Below are 23876 nucleotides of genomic sequence, written 5' to 3'. Positions count from 1 at the left end.
AATACAGACTTCCTCTCCTTTATTTACTTTTTTTTGGGGGTGTCTCTTGTAGATATTCATTGGTGACACTCAACAATTACCTTATGTGCATAATGGTATAAGTGAACTGAATAGATTTCCTAGGTTAAGTAATGCCAGTGAGTTCAAACCAAACCTGTTAAAAGAAATGGAACTGTAAGAGAGCAAGTGCAATGCAGGTCAGTTCTGCCTGAAAGCAGCAGCGATGTATTGGTGTAAGTTAGATAGAAAATTCTTTCCTTCTTGGGGAGTTATCAGAAAAAAATGTACTCAGTGAACTGGAAAACTGTGAAATTGTTTAATAAAATTAATCCTCATCTGTGATTAACAAAAACGTCAGGTTTATTTTGCATCTAGGTTTCCATCCCAGCAAGTACAAGTTTATCTCTGAATTCTGTTGTCCTGATCTAAATGTTTGCTCTGTTGTACTGAATGTAGCTTATTACCTAGTCTGTGTTCTCTTAATAAGTGTCGTGTTTGGATAAGAAATAAGAAAGAATGTTTTCAAATAGGATTTATACACCAAACTTTTGTATTTTGACATAGTGTTGGTTAGAAATCATATCATTTCATTACATATCCTTATACATCTGTATTTTATTTCTTTTACTTCTCTATACTGTCTTGTGTATTCCACAGGGCTACATGTGTTGTGGAGGGAGTGCTGAGGAGGAGAGGAAAGGGAAGAGACAAGGCTTGCAGGTCAGTGGATGGTCCTTGTTCTCTGTTCCCAAGCTATAGAATGTCTGAGCTTTTTCAAGCCACAAAAACACAAACCTTTCAGCCCTAAGAATCTGGGGAAGACCATAGTTATGAGAAAGCCTTCTACTGCTCCTTTAGGATCTATGGGTCTTCTCTGTAGTGCTGAGAAAGGAAAGCAGTGTGCCTCTACCATCACATCATGAGTGCATTGTTTGCACTGTGGTTCATGCCTCTTGGACACAGAGCTTTTCTACTCCCTGTTCCTTGTCAGTCCTTCTGTCTGCAGGCTGTTTTGGTTACTGTTGTAGCTTTGGAGCTGGACCTGAATCTTAAGGGATAGGTTTATATGTGTTTGTGTTTATAAGCTGCAAAAAGCAAAGTGATGGAAATACTAACACAAGCCTGCAGAGAAAATAAGGAGGTCTTGGAATTAATTATGAGTTATACTCATTTGCTTCTCTACAGCTATGTTCATTCTTTGATCCAGAAGATAAACACGTTAATTTCTCATTCCCCTACCATGGCAATCTTAAGTATTTTCCGTGTCTCTGTCTCCAGCTGTACTGAAAGCTGGAACTTTGCAAACCAGTTGATACAGCTTTTCTCAGCTCTGTCTTTGACTGTTGGCCTCCATGCCAGCAGCCATAGCATCTCCGTCTCCTGCTACAGACTGGCAAAGCAGCCCCCCCTTCACCAGAGAACAATTGGCTGCATTGTTTTTACTGCTATCTCCAGTTTCTATTGTCTTGGCCTCCCCAGGCCACCACCTTTAAGAAACCAACTACAGATTGTTCCATCACAGGAACCCAAACTACTGCTACCTGCAGCAGCAGCACCAGGTTTGCAATACAGAGCAGATGAGATGGACAGTGGCACCTGCTGTGTGCTCCACCATCTCTACAAGACTCAGGGGTCTCAAACTTGTGCTCCTTTGGCAGCACAGGCACGGCCAAAGTAAAGGGGTGTTTCTCCTTCACTGCAGCTTGTTTTACTTGTGAAATATTTTCCCTGTAGGTAGCCAGAGCAATTGCAGCAACCAGCAAATGAAGGGATCTTGCTTCCCCATTGATGGAAAGCTGCATTTCTGATAGCTTGCCCCTTCCTGGATCAGAGCTTGTTCTTCTTGTTAAACCATGGCCACCCGCTTAATGAGCTGCACACAACCTGCTTGACTTCACTTGAGGTGCTTGAGTGCACTGGATCCAAAGGGGCACTTCTGCACTTGGTGTTAGCAGGACTGGAGGACTGGCAGCTGCCAGCCCCATTAACTCCTCTCACAGCCCCTTTTGGAGCGGAGGTGACCTGTGTGCATGGCTGAATTCACAACTCCAGCAGCAGGAGCTGAAATCCTCAGTACTGCTGCTGTTCCAATGCTGGAGCAGCCACATTAGTGCTCATATTCTCTGTCCCAGACTGAACAGCTCCCTTTAAAAATTCTCCTTTGAACTCCCCTCTCTCTCATTTTCCCTAGGTGAAGCCATTGCTCTGCTTCTGTCAATGTCAAAACACCCCTCAAATGAACAGAACTAGGACAGAATGGGGAGGGTGCTATTTGCCCGCTTTCATGGGACTGATCTGGGACTGAAACCACCAGAGCTCTTTGAAAGCCGAGTTATTTCCATGCAGATGCCTCAGGAGTTCAAAATGGTATTAGAATATGCATTACTATTTTGATTTTCACCTGTCAGTGCTGACATCAGCGACAGAAAAGGGCACGATGCTGGAAATGCGATCTGCTCCCTTTTCCCCAACATGATACAGCACAGAGATGGATGATTGTTACACTGCTTCTATTCGGTAACTCAGTCCCAAAGGGTATTGTATTGCTGGATGACATTGTGCTGGAGTCTCTGTGCTTCATTTTATTTTGAGTAAGTCATACCTCTTTATACACAGATAATGAAGCCCTGTGCACCTGATAGAGGCTGCACAGTGTTATTTAAAACACGAGTGTCAGAGCATGCCTGAAAGTGAAGTTCCCTCGTAAGTATAAGCTGCAAACCCTTATTCAACATCAAATCAAATCAATGTTAATTTGTGAACTAATTAGCATTTCAGGCTTGCTTTTTCTTTTTTTTTCTTCAGCAGTGTGGTGATTTTGTATATAATGCTACCTGATTGTACCAAAGTACATAATTACAGAGCTGAATACATTGTCTCCTGCTGACATGTTGCAAAAAGAGTTTCTTTCAGCCAAGGATTCTGGCTACATCTAAATTAAAATAAAGACGCACAGACAAGGCCACGCACCGAACCTGTAGCTGAATTAAACTGATGCAGTGTCAAAATCCAGGCACCTTGATAATGAGTGGGCTGACTACATGTTAACTGAATTTAGTCATTCTCATTTCTACTTTATTTTGACAGTGAGCTCACTGGATATCATTCGATGTGAGGCAGAGGATGGGACATGTTATCTGAGTGGAGAATATGCATTGAAGAAAATCAAGTAAGTTTGAAGAGATTAATTTATTTATTTGTTTTAATTAAAGAAGCCTGAGGTCTGAGTGCTGAGGCATGGGAACTGTTGGTGCTTGCTCAGCTTAGGGCTCATTCTCACACAGACCTCTCTCCCTAGCACTGACCAGCACCAGACAGCTGTAATAATGGTGCAAATTCCATCAGCTCTGCAGTAGCCACCTCTGTTATAGCAAAACTGATACAAGCCTCCTCTATATGCTTACCTAGCAGCAACCATTTTCACTTAAATTCCACTACCCACATTACAGTTCTCCTTTAAAACATGGTTTTAATAATATTTATGTCCTTCATTATCTCCCTCTTGTCTTTGAAGACACTGATTTTTATCAGTAACATGGTTAAGATAAAAGCCTCCATTCTACCATCATGCAGAATCCACAATCTACTCTGACAGGCTGAACACTACATCTATCTAATACGAATATATGAAATAGTAATGCAGACTCACTGCTCTGTACAGCCATCAACTTTGTTTTTTGTCTTTTTTTTTTTTTTTTTTTAAAGGCTTTAAAAACACATAAAGTATAAAACAAATCCACAAAATGGAAGGGAAGCATGTGCATATATGATTCCTGTGTCAATCAGGAGAGTTTTACACCTCTACATAACCTTGTGAAAGCCACCTGTGTCCAGACCCCAAAAAGGAGCCATGCCAGCACACCAGCTTCTCTTAGTGCTTCAGCCCAGCAAGTTGCACAGCTTCACTGTGCTCATCTATATTCACTGACTGCAGGATCACTGGCTCTACTAAGACCAAACCCTGTTTATTTATTAAACCTCCTCCCTTCCTCAATGAGTCAATCAAAGAAGAATCCCTATTAGAAATTAATGAAATTAAAGTGTTAGCTTTTTTTGTATATTAAAAGGCCAGGATCTCTAGCAAAGGGCTAAAACAATGAGCCAAGGTTTAGCAGGCATTGCTCCCTTTGTGAATCTCAGCTCCCATACCCAACTCCTGTTCTCATTGTGGACATTTGTGTTATTAGATGCAAACTGTGTGGGAGGAGAATTGGCCTTGATTTTCAGCATTTACCACAACCTTCTTATATCTGTACACTTAGGATGTTTGAAAGGCTTAACATTTCTTCCAGTTACATTTTCTGGTTGACTGTGCACAGTGCTACCTTTGTGCAAACGCCCCAGTAAACCATTATTTTCAACGCAAACAGCAGAAAGTCAACCTATTTGGAAAATAAAATGCAATTTAGGCCAAGAACCACGCTAATTATATCCTTGGTTATTTTCACACAGACAAATATTTCAATCTGCGCTCAGTGTTTATATGTTAAAGATGTTTCTTCTTGTCTGCAGTAGCAAATATACCTCAGGGAGCCCTATTTTTGGTTATGCATTTAATGCAGAACATTATTTGCATCACAGGAAGATCACATCTTCCCTTTGCCCATTTCAGCTTTTCCACACCCAACCTCAGGCTTTCCTATTATTTGTAAAATTACTTTTGTTTCCAGTTGGGATCAGATTTAGAAATGGAAAGATGAGAGTATATTAGAATTTTCAGTAGGATGATAAACCATGCAGGGGAGAATGGATGCGCAAGACAAAGGAGAGGGTTTAGAACCAGGTTTTTTGGTTATCTGATTGCTTTTACTCTGCAAGAGTGAGAGATTAGCAGAGAAAGAGTAAGGTTTAAAGCTGGAGAAATATGCACTTAAATGATGTAGTTGATGATTTTGTACTTGCTAAATTTTGAGGTAAGTGATCTTGCCTATTTGGGAAGAAAGCTGGCATTGGTTTCTTAATCACTTAGAAACCCTCAGGACATGTTTCAGGGAGAAGGTGCAGAGAAAATGTTCATTTTTAAATATTCATGGAGAAATTGTAAGAGGGTTCCAATTTGTGTGGCCAGCACTGATCTGCTTAACCATTTCCCTGTCATCTCCCTGTTAGCGCTGAATCTACAAACCATTTTTTAATTGGATTCTAATAGAAGTCTCTTTTCTCTCTCTATTTAAAATAAATAAATAAATAAATCCAGACAACTATCATTAAATAAGCAGCAACTCCAGAGATAAGGTCTGCTCTACTTTCTAGCAGCAGCTGCAATATCGAAAGGGTTAACTTAGATCATCAAGGTTTCATCTTCTTGCCCTCTGAGGTCAGATTCATAAAACTGAAGAGATGAATTCAGAAATTTCCAGAGACAAATGGGGGAGAGAATCAAGATATATGAAAAAGGGGGCTGGGAAATTAAGTTCTGTCTCAGTGCATGCAGTTGCCAACCAGGGCTTGAAATTCACTTAGGTGCAGATAAGGTGTTGAGATGATTCCCTCAGCCAAAGGGCTGCCTTAATCTCCTGGGCCACATTTCGGTACTGGTCCATTCAGCCTCTACCAGTAGCTAATGCTGAAAGGAGGGAGAAATTATTGACTGTACATTTAACAGTTTAATTCTACAGAGATGACATTGCTTCTAGCATACTAACAGACAAATACTAATCGGTCACTGATATAGCACTGTTCTGCCTCACGTATTTGTTTATGAAGCTGACATTAAACCTTGAGCTGATCTAAGTGCCTTGCCCTACTGTCAACATCTCATGGGTTCAAATTGCTGATTAAGCACCATTAAACTACCACTGTCTTTGATTAAGCACCATCTTTCTATTAACTTTAGTTTAGGCTCACCCTAAGTGCCTGAAGGAGGCCTGCTGGAAAGCTGAGGATGGACTATATAAGTCTGTGTAGTGACAGGATGAGGGGAAAAGGCTTTAAACTGGAAGAGGGTAGATTTAGCCTGGATATTAGGAAGAAATTCTTTATGACAAGGGTGCTGGGGAACAGGTTACCCAGAGAAGCTGTGGAAGCTCCCTCCCAGGAGGTCTTTCAGGCCAGGCTGGTATAGTTCTAAACCTTTTGTGTCTTAACATGTGAGACGTGGCACTCAGTTATGCTTGAATCTTCCTCTTAACTCAAAAGAAATGAATACAAAGTTCTTAGTATTCCCACTGGATGGTTATATTGGCAGCACCTGGTTTGCTTTCCAAATTCTGAACAGAAGAATTCCAAGATCTTTTGGTCACATTGCTAAAGCCTGGCGTGTTTGAGGCAGGTTGGAAAGCCTCACTGGTCTCACTAGTTCCTAAAACCAGGCTGCTGTGTGCTGTAGTGAAGCCCATTGGAAGTTGCCTTGCACTCTAAAGCTGTGGTTATAAAGATGGTAATGATAATCCTTTATTGCAGAGAGGCATATAATCATCTTTAGTGTGTCCCTGGAGAAAAGGACACAGTGAGTGGTGCTGAGCATAGATTCCAGCAGTGAAGACCAAGCTTTGGTATAAAGTACACTTTTAAAATGTAATATTAGTGAAGTACTGGAATAGATTTTCTGTGAGGCTTTGGAGTTTCTTAGAGTCTTAATCTATGAGACACCTCTGCAGGAACCTCCAATGTAGAGGCATCTAAATGACTTTCTGCCTATGGCACTGCTTAGCTGTAGAAGAAATAAAATCACAATGGGAGTTTTCACAGTGTTCCTGGAGGAATGCAGACACATAGAATCCAGGATTACATTCTGATAGCACCCAAATCTGTTGTCATTTCTGTGTTTGCTTTTTATTCTGCTCATGTAAATCCACGTGGTTTTGTAGATTTTCTCTCTGAGATACATATCTCTTGTTCTTGGAGGAAAAAGCAGCTGAGAATGTCCACATAGTTGAATTGACTTAATCACATCCAGCCCACAACCCTCAGGAAGCTGAAATAAAAAATCGTGGAGCACCTGCAAAGCTTCATGTTTACTTAACAGAATCTTTAAGATTTGATAGCAAACGTTCTATTTCCAAGCTTTCTGAAATGAACCTTGCGGAGAGAAGACTGCTCAATGCACTACTTTTTGAATTAACAAGTTAATCCATAGCTGCTTGATGAAAGAGAGGGGAAGCAATTACTGCTATGCACTAGATCACCTTAATTTCAAGTATGCGTTCAGATACATCTTCAATGGCCCAAAGAGGGAGTTGGGTCTGGACAGAGAGAGAACAGTGATTAGCCAAAGCAGCCCATGCTCCTTTTTGTCATGAAGTTTAATCAGTTCCTTGCTTACATGACATTTTTAAAAAGCTATTCATTACTCACAAAAGGTGCTCGATTCTGTGACAGTGCCGGCTGTGCTGCCTACGGCTGCTGCTTTGCCAAACAGGGTGGTACACGTTTATGTTTCATATCCAAAAAGGTACCATTAGCAGAAGTCCCAGATTCAATAGTTTGATGCCAACATGAAAATTATTGATGGTAGCCTAAGGAAATGCTACAAATTAATTACCAGTAGTTGTGCAGCCATTCCAGAAGCATGTTACCTGCCATAAGCAACTGCTATGCCCTCTGATACTGAGCAGCATTTCTGTTTGTGTGTTGTTTTTTCTTTTATTAATAGCAGAAATGTTGTTGTTTTTTTCCCCAGAATTGCTATAAATCAGGTATTCTCAATCAGTGGGATGTGCATTGCTTGTGGGTCTTGAGAGTGTAAAGGTAGGACAGAGACTCCCTCTTCCCCCTGGGACAGAAACAGAGCATATGTGATAGCTGGAGCTCCATTCTGCCTTTCCTCCATGGTGTCTGCAGAATTTCTCAGTGCTGCAGGGCTTTTCCAGCTGCATATCTGAGTGCTGCTGGAGCTGCTCCCTCATTTGCCAGGCTGGTGACCAGACCTGTGACCCACTAACCCCCCGGTCCCTTCCCTCCCAGCAGCCTTGGAGCTCTGCAGTTTCTAATGGCCTCCTGCCTCTGTCCTCCTTTTGGCTCTGAGGGGCAATAGGGAGGAAGGGAGATCAATACAGATGGAACTCATTTTAAAGAGTGGGAACTGCTAATTTAGGTGTTGAATAGCAGTGTGTAGTTCTCTAGGCATTACACACAGAGAGGATAATTTATTTTATTTTACTCTTTTTGCACCATGGGCTTGTACTCTATGGGCTACTTGGGGTACAAGGTGTTCACCATGGTCACCCAGTGCACATCCCGCTCCCCAGACCTCAGCATTGGATATAATGTCTCACCATCCTGTGTCATTACAGAAACCCACTTACACGAGGTTGCATTTAGCCATTAATTTATAAATCCCTGAGGTTTCTGGCTGGGTGAAGAATCTAACATGAAAAATATGAACTACTGAAATGTGGCTTTTAGAAAGGGAGTGGGTAGAAAGCACCTGTGGCTGCAAGAAATGATGGGTTCTCTCTCCCTCCCTCTCTCTCTTCCTCTCTCCCTCCCTACCTCCTTCCCTCCCTCCCTTCCTTCCTGCCTCCCTCTTTCCCTCCTTCCCTTCCTTCCCTCCTCCCTTCCTCCTTCCCTCCTTTCCTCCCTCTCTCCCTCCCTTCCTTCTTTCCTTCCTCCTGCAGTTTCCAAGGACTAGTTTTCTTTGCTTATAGCAACTGTCCTACCTTAAAATTCAGTTCTGTAAGACATCCATCTCCATCTTTTGCCCCTGCCTGAACACTGATCTATGTGCTTTTTGATGTTGAAAAAGATATCTCAGGCAGATTGCTGCTCGCAGTTGGTAATGAGGAGGAGTTATCGTCACCACGCTATTCTAAGGTCTCAGTATGCCTTCTGTAATGTGAGAAGATTATTACTGATGCTCTGCTGGCTCTATTCATTGTTGTGAATGAATTATGCTTTTAAGCTCGGCATTAGCCTAAAAATACCTCCAGTAACTTAAGTGGGGATTATTATTCCTGATCATGTTTATGGTTGGTCTGAAGAGCCCAGCAAGAGCAGAGCCCCATTGTGCCAAGCCCTGCATGCAGGATGCTCCCTGTCCCAGTGAGCATCTGCCTAATATGATGGTGGGGCCAGGGATGAAGCCTACAAACAGGGTGATTTCACACCACAAAAAGTTTTCTGCCACACAGCATAAGGAAGACAGACATCTTTTCCTTCCCAGTGCTCTGGCTAGTCTGAAGAAGGGAGAGGGTTTCTCCCCTTTTCAGCTCTGGTTTGTGGGGTGAGGCAAAGCCTTCCCACCAGATATTGCAGTGCTCAATTGGCATTTTCTGCTCCCAGGAGCTGCCATTCAGTTTGCTCACACTGTGTTTGCCGTTGAGGTGGCTCCCTGTGGTTTCCCTTGGATGTCACAGCACCACTATGGGGTGAGGGGAGCTGGGGAAGGAGAGGGAGTGAGCAGGGCTGAGCAGATCCAGCTTTGCCTGTGTTTTTCTCTTCAAGTCTGTCATTGTCCTTTAATGCTGAATTATTGAGCTTTCGAATCCAGCCATATGTTTCACCACAAACACAGCATTTTAGAGAAGAATGTGAAGAGGTAGGTCTGATCCAGGCACTGCCAATAGACAGCTTATGGGGAAAGGTGTCAGTAGGAAACAACACAGACCAGCCCATGTGCACTCCCATTTACAAAAATACAGTTGCAGGCTTATTTCTACCATCATAAAATTGTCTCTTTGAATTTTCCAGGTGGGTGAATCAGAGAGGTCAGAATATAGCCTGACAGGTAGAAATCAAAAGCAGCATGTCTTAGTGATGCTTTGTCAGCTGTGAATAACGAGCAATATTTGGAGGCTTGTTCTGAACATCCAGATGCCATCCATTGTCAGCTCTCAGCTTCTGCTGCCCTGGGCAAACCTGATAATATGTCACTGCAGAGTATTTCCTGTGCCACGTATGTTGCTCCCATCGATATTTGCCTAATCTGTCTGCATGGCAACTCTAAATCAGGTGTCAAATCCTTTCTGGAATGAAATCTCTATTGCTTGTATAATTTGAAATCCAGAGGAAAAAAAATGAACATGTTCTGTGGCTACTAGAATGATTTATGCTTGATTCCTAACAACTTAGATAGCTAATTGCAAGGCATTAAAAGGAGACACAGCATTGTGGTTTTGCACAGGAATGCCAATATATAAACAGACAGTGGAGAGGATGAGAGCTGCAGTGGTCAGATAGGGTGAGGTCACCTCCTCACCCACAGGGCAATAAGAGTACTGGGGTTTATGTGTGTTGCATGCTGCAATACACTTCTACTTGTATCACTGGGTATTAAAAAGTATGGCATGTCACTGTTGGACAGAACACTTCATCATATATTATGGGGATAATATTTTACCATGCAAACGCTCTGCAATACTCATTTCTCCTGTTTCTGTTCTTACTTGTTTTAAACACCTGAACTCAGATACCAGAAGGAGCAGCCTTACCTCTCTTGTCATACTCTGCTCAGAATAGGTTGTACTCAGCATTCGCTGAGCTCCTTGTACCATAAACCCAATGGGTACTTCTCCAAAGGTGTGACAAAACAAAGGTTTTGTTCTTCATAAACGAACTTACAGATCACAAGCTTTGTTAATTAGAGTAACCTTTCAAACACCAGCCTTCAGCTGGTACGGTGGGAGAAAAAGAACAATGAGATCCAGGACAGTGCATTGCAATTTCCCCAGATAAAAATCAGTATGTTTCTGACAAGGCTTGTATGCAGAAACACTGCCTTGTAGAAAACAACCAAGCCAAGTAAATACCTGACCTATCTGACAAACCATAAATGCTTCCATTAGCATGGCATAATTCTAATGCATTCAGTGTGTATGTTTAATGCTAAATGCATTAGCACTTTATGTCAGAGCTTCAGACCTGCTGGAGTCAAGGGGTTAACACAAATTAAGAGTTGTAGGAGAGATTTCCCACTCCTTATAGCTCTGTGTTAGAAGTCCTAATTTCATTACTGAGGCTCTGTAAGGAAAGAACATCATTTTTGTTGGGTTCCTTTTCCTTCTTTTGTGAGTAAAGGCACATTACTGCCCTGCTAATGTTTGCTACTGTGGTAAGATGTGCTGGGAGGCCCTGCTGTAACATCGGACAAGCTGAAGTCATGTTGTAATACCTGCACAATATATTAAGAAAATGCATCTATCCAGCCTAATTAAGAGATTCATATTACAGCACCAAGTCTACAATGAATTCCTATGTTTAAATGTCATCTTTCATCTCTAGAAACAGAACATTTTGATCTTCATTTATGTGGGAGAGTGAGGCTGATGTGAAATACGGCAGTCCAGGCTGCAGCCACCCAGAGCATCCAGGAGGTTAAGCAGCCCTTAACCCCTCCACTTGACCTTGCCCATCTTCATATTTCAGCACAGACAGTAGCACAGCTGCACCGTGATCCTCAGTGGGGAGCAGCCAGGTAAGAAATAACATGGACAGGGAAATGGGTGCAAGATAGGAGCCAGATTAGAGACAGAAACAGGCACAAAGACTTGTGTGTGACCCTAACTCTTGAAAAAGTTTTAGAAACCTCAAGACCATCAGCTCCTCACAGGGCTTTACTGAGACAGGAGCAGTACTGGATGTGAGCCCAGCAAAGAAAGCCAAAGCACAGTGGTACATGGCAGGGAACAGGGTCTGAACTGATACTTTCCTGCTCCTGATCAAAGGCCTTTGCTCTGCTTTTCCTGAGAGCAAATTCTCACAGTCGCTTGGTAACTTTGCTGGGCTTTGAGTGCTTTTCTACTGATAGCAGCTGGATGCACAGACAGACTTTACATAGCATATGTTGACTCATAGCTTGTGGACTAGGTCCAGCCTGAGGAGTTTGGGTGTGATTCACTGCCTTTTTTCTGAAGGAGTAAATATTGCTGTAGCAGTCAGACACCTCCTCTTGGCAGCCTCCAACTGCCTTTAAATATCTCTTAAGGCTTTAACATGGCCTTAAGTTGCACCAGGGGAGGTTCAGGTTGCACATTAGGAAATGTTTATTCTCTGAAAGAGATATCAGCCATTGGTACAAGCTGCCCGGGGAGTGGTGGGGTCACTGTCCCTTGAGGATATCCATAACTATGGGGATGTAGCACTGTGGGACGTGGGTAGCGGGCATGGTGGGGTGGGTTGAGCTTGAGGATCTTAGAGGTCTTTTCCAGCCTTAATGATTCAGTGATCTCCTATGGAGGTTGAGAGATAGAGCTCAGAACCACTGACCATGTTCCTGTTACTCTGTGAAGGATGGCCTGAAGATCACAAATTTCCCCTGCTACTGCATTGCTTCCCCACCCAGCATCCCCCATCTCTACAGCCATTGCTCCTACCAGTAATGAGGGATATAACTGGGCCTTCAGAGGGGACCAAGCAACCATTTTGCTAACTGAACGGATAATCTGTATATTTCCTTTTCTTTTTTGCTCTGCTTCTTAACCTTTTGCACTGTTCTTAACATCTGCTCCTTTCAGTGAGCATGCGTTGCTGCTAACAGGCCAGCACACTCCCAGCGTTCTGGCTGTATGAACAAGTCACTCCAGGGGATGCTGGAGAGGAGCTGTGGAGCAGCTAACGTGCTGTGGAGCTGCACTCCATAACCCTGCAGTGGTTTGTTCATGGAGCCATACCCTGATACCGGTTGCATTAACCCTATAATGTCCTTGGAGTACACTGCTACTGAATGAGATGCTGACATTTTCTGTGTGGCAGAGCTTCTAATAGCTGGGCTATTTCCCTACACATAGTCTGAAACTCTGCCAGATACCAGCTATAAACTGTACTGCACAACACAGTGTTATGATGCTCATTGCCCAGAATATATCAATAAGGGAACCTAAACCAACCATAGGCAGTATGTGGGCATTGACATTTCCTCTGGTCATCTTGAATCGGTTGCAACGAATCATTTTACGTAAATAGAAAATCCAGCTAAAATGTATTCATAGGAAGAAATCAACAAACATTGTTTGCTGTTACAGTGTACATTGATATTTTTCTGGGGTGATGTCCATATGACAGCTTTCATTTAAAGAAGCATTCACTAAGCGGCTAAGCAGCAGAAATGCCATGATGAGGTTTGCTTTGTCCTGCATTTACATTTGGGTAGGAAGTCCGGATGAGAAAGAGAGCTCTGTGATTTGCTGTATCTTGCACTGACCATCATCATGCAGCCTGAGGGTCTGATTCAGATGAATTTAGGTGAGGAAGAAGTTAAATAGCAGCCACCAGTGTGCATGCCTTCCCTGTGCAAATTGGAGTTGTGAAGCAGGGTGAACCTCTGGCTCTCTCACTGACGGCACTGATATAACCACAAGGAGGCAAGGCTAACTGCTAATATGAAATGAGACAGAGAGCTGGAGCCAGCAGGAGGTTTGCTCGTGTTCTCTAGTGAGTCCTATGAAATGTGACGTCAATAGATCATCTCCAGAACTGCCTCCTGCAGCAGGAGAGAGGTGAGGGCTGAGGATGCTCAGGTGTGGGCTGGAGTTATTTTCCATCTGTGGCTCCTTAACAGTCTCTCTAAGGGTTTCATCAGGCCTGCAGATTACACTGCACCTGGCCTCTGGGAAGTGAAATAAGTGCTCCTCTGCTGGCAGCAGCTGAGCTCTCTGCTTTCATTCTGAGCTGCTTCTTGGACCTTGAGTTGTATTTCGATCTAACCTTGGATCCATCTCTGTTTCCCCTGGTGCATAGCTCTAACAGAATGCCCTGCTTATGCCTTGGCTGCCATCGTATCTAGCCTGGCTGCCTTTGTAAAATGAGACCTTTTCTTCCTCATGCATCCCTGCTGTAGCACACCTTGAAGCTGAAGATAGTGACAAATGGAGTGCAGGTTGCAGTCTGGGAAACATTATGGCTGTCAGAACAACCATGCATGAGGGCTGCATGTTTCCCTCTGTCCTTTGCTATTTGAAAGGGATGTTTGAACATTAAGGTCATGCATTTCAGTATTCATTGTTTACATATTATATGTAAGCTCTGGCATCATTTTCTTTCTGATTATTTAAATTACATATATGTTTTAAATGATCTTAAAATGACTTTAGAAGTGCCTATTTCTATACCTTGAGCAAAGCCTGGCATCTCAGTAGCTGAGCCTTCAATAGTTAAGGCATCTGTAGATGTTTTCATGCTCTCTTTGATTAGTGGAAATAGAAACAGTGTATTCTGACAGTTCTTTTTTTTAAGTATCTCATCCCTTGCTGAAAATGCCTCTCTTCAGGTTTGTAACTGCTACTGTTGTTATTTCTTACAGGCATGCATAGATTTTGTTTTCATGCTTACAGCAAATATTTTGCTCTCAGGTTCGATTCTGCTTTTAAAACTTGATTTTATTGGGTGGCCAAGACAACAGTAAGCTTTCTGGGACTTACTGGTGCTCGCTTGTTCTGTCACATCTCCTCATGTGCTTGGCACTATCAGCACTCCCAGGCTGGGAGATGGGGGGACAGAGCCTCACAGGTGTCCTGTTGACCACCGATGTCTCTCCTGTGTGTTGCTATTTGGCCAGGGACAAAGCATGGAGCAGGCTTGCTTAGCCCTGTTCAGATGCTCAGTTGAGCTTGAAACTGATTTAACAAACCTTCATTTACGTCAGAGTGAGAGAGAACGAGTATAACCCTGGAGACTGGAGATCAAGCATGGATTTTTAACCCCAAAGGAGTTCCAGCTTTAGTTCATCTTTATGCAGCATAATCCTCTTTTTATTCATCCATCTATTTCTTATCTCCTTAAGTGGTTAAATATTTTATTTATTTGCCAAGTGTGCATACAGAGTTAATGTATATTGCATGTGCTACGCACTCAGTGTGTGCTGTAAGTTCGGATGCTGCAGTTGAGCACCTCCCAGTCTGTATCCCTTCCTCCATGCAATACCACTGTGCCTATGCAGATGGATCTTAGCCTTTGGACAGCTGATGTTTGCCTCATTAGTCTGCCACGCAGCTGTTAGTTACTCTTAAGATTCATTTTTTTCCAGCTGCACTGTGATTTGACTGCAGTTCTCAAAACCTTCCCAGGATGGTTATAATCTATGCCAGGAATGACCCAAAGAAAAGGTGGTGCCCATTTTCTTCCTTGATTTCAATAATCTGTTTGCAGTGTAGGCACCTTTCTGCGTACAGGTGTTTATGGCATCAAGGCCTTGCTGGTGTCTTCCTGGTTCATCCAGTATCAGTCTGCTGATATATTACTGCTCTATGCAGTCACTAGGCAGGGCAGGCAGTGCATCCTGGCAGAGCAGAACCTCATGGGCAATAATTAGCCTCAGCATCCATAAATTATTTTGCAAACCACAACCAAAAGGTGGTAAAGAAGCACCTCTATTGGGATTATTAATGCATAAAATGAAAATCTGAATGCTAAATAACTTACCAAAACCCAAAGACAGCTGTTAAAGGCGTTCTAGAAAGACAATAAATCAGTTGCCTCTAGCTTGAAACTGAGAGTGGAAGCACTGGAAATGCATCTATCACTGAGATAGCTGAAGTAAGCTTATTTCCTCGCTTCGGAAAGAGAAGCTTTGATCACATCTGTCACTGAAGCACTAATTAAAATAAAAAGAGTTAAAAGCCAAAATAAAGTTTAAAAAAGAATGGAGGATTATGGCTCTGGAAACCTGTTTCTAATGTTGATTTTCTTTCTCTGTTAGTAAAACATTTTAATGAAAGTAACTCAAGGCTCCTAAGATTTTGAATTTGTAAGTTGATTTCACCCTTTTCTTCTTCCTTACCTGTCGACCTCATTTCATCAGCTCTTTAAGTGTGAGATTTCTTTAATCAGTGAGTAGTGACTAACACTGGGGAACTGGAACTGCTCAGGCTTCATTATGTCATGCTGTAAATCAGGTCAAAACAGCACCTGGATACAGAGGAAAATTCTGCTTGCCAGGTGGGTGTTTACCCTGATGTTTTAATTCAGGTCAGCAGTAAGCTTTTAAGGTAATCTCTCGTTCAGTGCACTGTGGTTCTTGGAGTGCACAAAGTAGATTTCTGTAGCATGAAACTAACTCAGGAGAGATACACCAGGGGTGCACCTAATCTCTGCTAATGGACACGTAGCCCACTCGCAGCAAGGAGGGGTTAGCCTGAAGTAGCTGGTCCCAAATTCTGCCGTGCTGTGCTGATCTGTTCCTACAGTGCCCTGTCATTCCTTAATTGCATGCTCTGCCTTTTAGTATCCACCTGGTAAAGAAGATGTTGAAACTGTGGGATGTACTATGAACCTCTGAGCTTTTCTGGCTTTTCAGCTCTGTCCAAAATAGGAACACGAAGGCTTGAGGATGGAGAAGAGGAAAAGGGAATATCCTGTGTTTGTTCCTCACTCCATTGGCTCTAGGGAAGTCCAAAGCATCATAAATGGAGTCAGAAAAGGCCTGCTGTGAGGAGCATATGACTGTACTTATTTCTCCACTCTGAAATAGGGAGAAGTGATTTAAGAGCTGACTGTGAAAGCAGACAGAGGCATAAAGACAGACGTAAAGAAAACATCCTGACACCGCTGCTTCTTAAAGAGAGATGGGAGTTGGCAGTGAATGCTTGAAAGGGTCCTGTAAAGTGATGTTTGGTTCTGAAGCTATTCTTTAAACTCTTCTATGTGTTTGCTGTGGCTCTGCACAATAAACAGTGCATGCAGAATAAAAGATACCTTGGTGGGCTACTAGCAAATTAAGAGATCAGCTTTGGATTTAACTGCTGCTTCTAGATACCAACTACCTGCAGCTGAGCATGGAATAGCACTTGTATCAGTGAGGGGTTTGTGGTATCTCCTAAACTGGGAGATGAAAATCCTTGCTGCATCCTCCATCCAGCCAATGTTATTTTGGTAGAGCATCTTCAAAGAACGGGGAAGATTCAACTATAGGAGAGAATTTGGTGAGACACACAGAGAAATCGGGCTGATTGCTGATGTGACTTGGTGTAACTAGGCAGCCTCACTTCTGCTGAAGCTGCAGCCCCTGTGTCTGTATGGAGTTTTGGCTGCGTGTCTTTTGTTTTATCAGTCTCAGATGATAATAATGAAAGGTAGTAGGAATGTTCTGCTGAATATTGCCTTGAATTCAGGCCAGTGTAACATTCTGGCTAATGTGTTAAGTGTTACATCTCTTATCAGATTGTCAGACCTCCTAAAGCAAGCACATATCTTCGGCTTGTTGAATATGTGTGAATACCAGATAATGCTACGAGTGAAAAAATGTAAGAGAATCCATCTTAAATGACATCTCATTTCTGCCTTTCACTTAGTTAAAGCCAATAATAGGCTGAATAGGGAGCAGATGTAAGGTCAGATATGCTGTGTTAGCACTTACGATGCTTATTCAGTGATAGCAGTTGCGTGAATATTTGAAAGCTCTTCTCAGCAATACCCGTGCAGGTTAGCTGCTATCACATCCTGACATCGTATCTTTGAAACAGACCTGGAAGGGGAACTGAGTTTCTGTCCTTGAAGACTTCAGAATTTCAGGCTTTCAGTACTGGTGTGCACTTGGCACTGAGGAGTTTAGAATTTCTACATGAGGAAGAAAAATAGGAAGAAAAAAAACAACCCTAATTTCCCAACCTCCATTTCTGTCTCAGAAATCAAATAGCAAAGACATGTTTCATTAGTCTCACATCTTCCTCAGCATACGATCCTTGCAATATGCACCGTGTGCAGCATGGCCAGGGCTTTGAGCCCTTTGGGGAATCATTACACTGCCACAGCAACAACTGAAAATACAAACCTATGCCTAATAACAACAACTGCTTATATATATCTTGCATGATGTGTTTCCATGCTGAAAATACAGACTGTAAGACACCAGTTGCAGAAAGAAGGGAGTAAAATTTTTCTTGAGAACTCGATTTTTTGTGTGCTTACTTTAACAAAGGGCTCAGCAAACACTGAGGAAGGGAAATTGCCTTTTCTTTTAAGATTGAATAAGTCAGCATTTGTTTAACAGTATATCCTGCTGCCCTGTAAAAACTCTGTGCCATTCAGTCCAAGTGAACAGGGAATGTATGTTTTTGCTCCAGTGTCTATTTGCTATAGTACACAAGCACATGCCTGCATCTCCCGTGGTGAATCTCAGTGCTCCTTTAAAAGACGTTTAATTGGATCTATTTAGAGGTGCTGAAGAAACATCCCAAAATTCTGAATGTGCTGAGTTCCCATTGCTCTGCCAGCCCTGTGAATGCACATTAAGACTATGTGAACAAGGACACGGCTCTGAGTCCATCCTCAGGATTTTCATTTCTGTTTGCTTGCTTCTATGCAGCTCTTCCATTTTCGGCTCAAGCCTTGAAGTGGAGGGTGTTATTTGGTAAGTTGAGCAATAGCTGTGTAAGCTTTCTTTTTACTTAGCCATGTTATTTCTTTCTTACGACTGTTGCGACTGTCTGCCATCTGGGGGCTTCTGGGCCTGCTTCAATAAATTGTGCTCTCTTTCCCTGTTGCCCTGAGGGTTTGCAGAAGGATAGGAAGCTGGACATGTTGTGTAGTGGGCTGCAAGCAGAGGAAGGCATGTTAGGCACATATTCCTGGTTTTTGCTTGTATAAGTTGTTGTACTAAGTTACCACTAAGGAGAAAATCAGTGGCAAAGCAACTTTTATTCCACAAGCTACTACAAAGGGCTGCGAACTCCCGCTGTGCTGTGCTTCTAGTGGACCATCACTGCTGGCCTATGATGAGTGTATGTGCTCTTGGTTGGCTCAACTTATTTATAAGTTTCTGTGTGAAACCACCGTATTGTGTATATCAGTTTTTGTACACAAGAGACCTTGAAGTGACTCAAACCAGCAGCCTTCCGTGGTTCCAGCATCTGTATTTATGAGCCAGGGGATGCGTTTGTTGCAGCATTTCATTTTACTTTGCTTTTTTGTTTTATATACTCATTTTCACTTGGCATATTACTCATTCCTCCCTTTCTATAAATACACCGGAGCTGTAGATTGCCTCAGTCCAATTTTTACTTTCTCTGCTCTTTCACCCTGACTGATGGACGTGTTCAAGTCCTTCGTTGGCCTTGGTCACCTGCACACTTCAGTTCTTCTGCCCGTTCTTGCTTTCTGAATGACCGTGTTTAATTATGCTAGTTTGGAAATTCAACGTTGTCAAATTTGGCTGTTCTCTTGACCTCCTTATTTTCCTGGGAGGTTATTGGGATAAATATATAATGGGAGAAGACATTAAAAGAAATGTTGCGGCATTCATTACTCTTCCTATGAACCTTCATTTATAAATGCTGGTTAATGGTAACAGAGCTGCTGTCCGATGTGCTCTCAGTTAGCATATGTCATGCATGGAAAACAGATGTGCTTTTCTTACTTTGCTGCAAAATAACTCACTATTTGCTATCTATTAGATAAGGGAGAAAGGAGCCATTCTGTTCCCCTTTAAAGTAATAACATATTTATTATGCAGGTGGATTTGATCAAGTGGTTGGATTAAAGAATTCCCTATGCAAGAAGAACTAATTGTGCTAGGTATATAATTAGCATTTAATGAGCTTTTCCAAGAGTTTTTCTATTCATGGCCCTTTTTAAAGGAATGTTGGTGTTCCAGGCATTCTCCTGGTGTTCTTGCAACCTTCCTGACTTGGTACCGATGCATTCTTGGAGGGCTAAAATTAATCAGTATCTGTAGGCTCATAGCAATGATAAGCACTAGAAACAGGTCACTTCAGAAGTACTTATATGTAATGAGAATTATTAACCCGACTATAGCAAGTGCTTTAAATATGATAGAGTCAGAGCCAGGTGTGAAGAGTTTTCTGGTAGGTTTTGTGCTTCTCTTTGGAGCAGTTACTCATCTAATTGAGCGCTCTTTTATCTGGAAAAGTTAGACACTGCATGAAGTTTCTCTATATAAAATGGCCTGGAAAATCTTGTTAGGAGCCGCAGGGTCCTGTGACCACATATTAATATCCTTTTGTCCAAAAATTGGGATAGCTGCTGCTCAGTGACAGGGAAGATGCCAGCCTGCAGAATTTTGTCCTTATTGAAAAGCTGTTTTCCATCTGTCTGTTCAAGTCTCCATGTATCACTTTCTCACATGCACCCAATCTTTGCAGGTGAGAAGCAATGGGACCATAATCTTTTTGCTCTTTGTGCATTTGTAATTATACTGAGATCACCTCCAAGCAGGTTTCCCAGTGCAGTGTAGGGCAGTCTGTATAGTAATTGTTCACAACTCTAAAGGCCACTGCTGGAAGTCTATTTATAAACCTAGTCCATATTGAGTGAAGTCCTTGGGGATAAAAGAGCTTTATATATGCAAAATATTCATTTTTCTTCTAAGTGGGGTAAAGCTGTTTCCATCTCAAGGGATGAAAAACCTGGGAATTTTCATGGAATTGAGCCCATCTTTAATGATCATATCAGCAGAGTTGCCAGGCTGACATTTGATTATCTCAGAACAGTGTAGTGCTGCATTACCACCTCTCCCAAATGGATGTTGGATTGCTTATCCATGCCTTTTGCAATGCCCTGGCTGAATTAATCAGCTATCCCTGGAGTGCTTCCAGTAGAGAGAATTCACTGGTAACAGCTGATCTAAAAGTTCCCCTTCCAGGGCTTTAGTTCAGCCTTTGCATGTCATAACAGTCCTGGGGTGTGCTGTACTGACTGTGTGATAGCAGAAAGCTGCTTCTTGCTTTGCAGTGCATGGGTTAATGCAGTCATTTTTCATCTCTAAAAACAAAGGTCTAAACTGGCTTAGGGTCACGAATAAAGTGAGTTCAGTGGCCCTGACCTCATCTCTAGCAGATATTTGTCTGCAATATAAACCAACCACATGGGTTCATCATGATGGGCAGTCATTTTTTATATGAGATCCAGGGAACGGCTACCTGGGGGTGCTAAAGGCCACAGCTGGGGTGAATTAGTAGAGTTATGTCAAAAGCTAAATTACTTGGCACACCTCAGCTAGTTCCACTTCATTACAATGTGTGTTAAGTGGTCACCAGCCTATTAAAGGGAACTGATGCACAAAAAATGTAGATGTTGTTGAAGTACTGGCATTTTAGGGCACCTCTAGTATGGTGCAGCCCATGGCTGCTGTGCTGGTTTTTGTAACAGTATGGCAGAACTTCCACCACTAAACTGTTTATATCCTCTTCTCTGTAACTCTCAGCTTTAGAAGTCAGTGTTGCCTGTTCACTGATGCTGCAGAAGGTTTTCACATTGCTGTGGGTAGGTCAAACTCTTCCTCCATTTGTTTATCTTTTCCAATTTATCATTTCTATGCTGAACTGTGTAGTTCTGCTTATGACTAATACAACCTGAATGCAGGGCACTTGCTAGGAAAACCTTAACTGCTTTTGGAAGGAGCACGTCTGAAAACAAGCTTTTCATCCATACGTGTCCCACATCAAGAGGGCTGGGATTAGGTCCAGCTTCAAACTTCATGGGTAGTGCTCCTGTCTGATTTCTCATTTGTGTCTCTGCCATTTCCATTGGCAGAGCATCAGATCTGGAAGAGCCTCTGACCCAATAAATGCATGAATTATTTAAGACGTGAGTTAATTTTCTTTGGGCACTGCAACAGATTTAAACATGATACCAGCAGAGAGGAATTTCTTTCAAGTATCTTTCAGACATTTTCAATATATTTGCATTATGGTCAATTAAAAAGAGCCGAAACAATGCTAACTGTGGATTTCTTATTACTAATGCTTTTAAAATTCCCAGATTTGTGCTTTGTGCTTCAGGGTATAAACCCATCTCTAACTAATGAGTATTAAGAAGAAGCTTCCCTATGGGCAGATTATCCCATAAGTGCCGTATGGCTGCTGGTTTGTCTCCCCAACTAAGGAAGGTCTAACATCTTGCCAAAGTTGCTTCCAACCTCTTCCCTTAAGGCACTGTTTATTAATTCAGACAAAAGCCTCTGAGAGTAATGCAATACAAAGCTGTTCCCTGAAAAGTACAGACTTTGCTCTCTGCCCTCTTTATCTCTCAGCTACAGGGCTAGTTATACAGGAAATCTCCTTCCTGCATGCTCATCTCACTCTCTCTAGGTTGTGTTTGAACATCAGCTGTTCTCTTTCCAGATGGATGGCAAAGGTGCACGTGTCGGTCTTGGCTAAAGCAGGCAGGCTCTTGCATAGACAGACTCTCAGTCTGGGCTAGTACACCTATCTTAATATTTCCTTTGTTTCTGTTTAAATTGTCAGTTGCAGTATTGAACTATGACAGTGAAGCACAAAAATGTTTCAGAGCCACTTCTGCAAAACTGGGGAGGTGTGGTTGCCTGTCATTCATATTCACTGTCACCTTTGGCTGTGACAACAGTGATCGTGCAATCCAATATGCACTGTCTTATCAGAATAGCCTGACTATGGATCCTGCCTCTGAAATACGAGATGGATCCAGAAAAGTGAGTTGAGAGTCTCTGTTTTCAGCTGCCATGATCAGGAGGAGCAGGCAGCAAATCTGGAACCTCAGCTTAGTGTTCTGGTCCAGCAACCTGTGTGAAATGCAGGCAGTGAGACACATTGGGAAGAGTGCCTCTTCACATCCAGAGATCCACACAATGTCTAGACATCCATTTTCATACCGTGTTTTTCTTCAAGAATTGTTTGATATGAAGTTTGTCTCCAACTAAGTATTACATTTATAGCAGGCACTCGTGTCTGAAATTATCAAGAAAAAGGAGTGTATTGCATTCTAAACTAATTATATAAATCATCTGAATTATTTATCGGGGCTGCTTCAAATCTCTGTTGTGAAAGACCTCTACAGACTGCTTGTGATTTAGTATTAACACAGCTGAGATGCAGACAGGGCGTTAAGTGCTTCTCCTGATTTTATTTTATTTTGGAAAAAAATAAGTCAGTAATTGACTCTTTAATAGTCCCACAACTGTTGATTTTTAACCTTATTTCAAAGCGTGTTTTGAATACAGAGAGCAATTCACCATTGTGTTTAAGTAGCTACCATAGTGACTGGTATCTGAGCATTTTCTTCCTGCTGGGGGGCTGGAAAATCCCTGAAAGGACCCTACCTACTGACATGCAGGTGTAGTAAGAGAGCACTGCATTTTAGATGAACACAGTTTTACTTGGAAAACAGCGAGGCATCCTTCAGCAGGTGGTGGCGGTACTGAGAATATGGAGAAAATCTGGAAAAATAGAAGTGTGCATTTCTTAATACAGTCGGTGTGGTTTGTGAAATGATCCACCCATGCTCTGGAATCTCCCAGTTTTCTTTTTTTTTCCTCTTCTATTTGTATATTTTCCTGTTGTTTGGAAACCTCCATCTCTATTATATTGCATATGCCAAGAAATAATGAATCTTACTTTCACTGTGTGCTTTGTCCTTAGGATCATGCAAGGGAAGATCAAGAGCAGAGGACTGAACAAGCTGCTTACAGTTTGGTATGGGGAGCATTTGAAATGGCCTTCCTCTTCTAGGACCACTGAGCTTCTTTGAGGTTTTGGAAGCCAAACAGAACTGAGTTTTGGAGCTCCCGTTATCTTTACAATAAACCAAATCAGAAGCCTGAATCTTAATTAACATTTCTGCATTTAGAATTATTTTTGTGAACACAATAGAGCTGATTATTACTGAGAGCCTCTTCAAAGAAGTTAAATTAATCTGATAAATCAATGTGGCCAATGCAGATAAGTCTTGTGGAGCATTTTCAAGCCATACCAGGGTCTGTCAAAAAGAGTAATGAATATCAGATTTCCAAATGTACACATTTTGGGGGGAAGGAATAAGATAAATGACATGCATTAACTTCAATAACTTGCGTGCGGTAACGTGAAGATGCAAATAGGAAAATTAAACTGGGTCAGCAGATGCAAACTTGAAGACAATAATAAAGAATGCTGAGATTGTTCTGAATGAAGATAAGATGGCAAAGAACGGGAAATGATGTATGGGAGCAACGGCATGACATTTGTGCTCCTTCAGATGTATCCAACTCAATAATAATAATAATCCTGCTGTGAATTAAATTTCATTCCCTGTCA

The 23876-nt window shown here is 42.1% G+C and overlaps 1 long non-coding RNA gene across 1 annotated transcript; it reads left to right on the top strand.

The window, feature by feature from the left end:
- The first annotated feature begins 655 nt into the window (after positions 1–655).
- On the top strand, positions 656–23411 carry LOC146759072 (uncharacterized). The gene is made up of 4 exons (XR_014932885.1): positions 656–720; positions 3088–3169; positions 11161–11353; positions 23223–23411. It is a non-coding gene; the product is annotated as an uncharacterized LOC146759072 (long non-coding RNA).
- The last annotated feature ends 465 nt before the right edge of the window (positions 23412–23876 follow it).

Source organism: Coturnix japonica, chromosome 11, assembly GCF_054131305.1.
Source record: "Coturnix japonica strain WE chromosome 11, WE-NBRP24, whole genome shotgun sequence".
NCBI classification, from domain to species: Eukaryota; Metazoa; Chordata; class Aves; order Galliformes; family Phasianidae; genus Coturnix; species Coturnix japonica.
Note: the sequence above shows the minus strand (reverse complement) of the source record. Positions and strands in the feature narration are given on the sequence as shown.